This window comes from Belonocnema kinseyi, chromosome 5 (genome assembly GCF_010883055.1).
Source record: "Belonocnema kinseyi isolate 2016_QV_RU_SX_M_011 chromosome 5, B_treatae_v1, whole genome shotgun sequence".
Classification (NCBI taxonomy): Eukaryota; Metazoa; Arthropoda; class Insecta; order Hymenoptera; family Cynipidae; genus Belonocnema; species Belonocnema kinseyi.
Window position 1 is genome coordinate 72,153,347 of NC_046661.1, and position 1,040 is coordinate 72,154,386.

A 1,040-nucleotide genomic window follows, 5' to 3' on the forward strand; every position below is an offset into this window, starting at 1 on the left:
AGCTTGTTTAATTCTGTTTATAGCTTCCCTTTCTGTTTCAAGAATTTCTAAGTACTCAGTTGTCACAAAACTTCGCGACGTCTTTACGACATTGTTACGACATCCTAATGACAACTTTGCGACATCCTCTGTCCATGCCGTTAAGGCGTGTTCAAGATATCGTGGAGACGTCATATCATCTGATGATGTCTTTATGATATCACAAAACACCGTAAAATCACGGACACAGGATGTCGTATAATTATCGTAAAGATATCATAACGATGTCGTAAAGACGTCGCCAATTTGTGTGTCTACTGGGTAATCATCTATATGAAGATTGTGAATTATTATAGCTTTAACAGAGTCAAAATAGAATTTTCGAACTTTTGTGCGTTTAATGTATTGCGCTAAATGAGGAGACCCACATAAACAAATGCCTGCACAGTGCCAACATTATGACGGCACGCGTGCGGATAAGGCCGCACTATGTGAGTTCATTTCACCACGCAGATGTGTCTTCCTTGTGGTCGCCTATGTCTCGCACGTCGTGCGAGTTGCAAGTGTGCGGGCTAAATGCGAGCACTTTTGCAAATAAAATAATTTTTCACATTACGTTGCAGATATGAAAATGATAACTCGGTAAATACGATTTGAACAGTTATATTTTTTCTCCAATGATAGAATATATATCTTATCGTTAAATAACCATAAACGCCAGGTTATGCTTATCTTATTCATGTCTTTATAATTTTTTTTTTGTTTTGAATATGTATTATGAGTAACCGCTTTCACGGTCATGTGTTCTTTAGCTGTACAATTTTGTTCCAAAAACGGTAGAGTTGAGTTGACATATAGAAGAGTAAAAGTCCACATTTTGGAGAGTTTAAGTGACACTAGAGAGCGGTTGACATTTTGGAGATTCGTGGGTATAGACAAAGCTCACTTTCGTCGAAAATCATTGTTTTGCAGATTTAAGCACTTTATTAGGTTCTGGCTTATCAATAAATATAATAAATTTGTGAACAAACGAATTTAATTTTGCCGAAAAACGTGGTTAA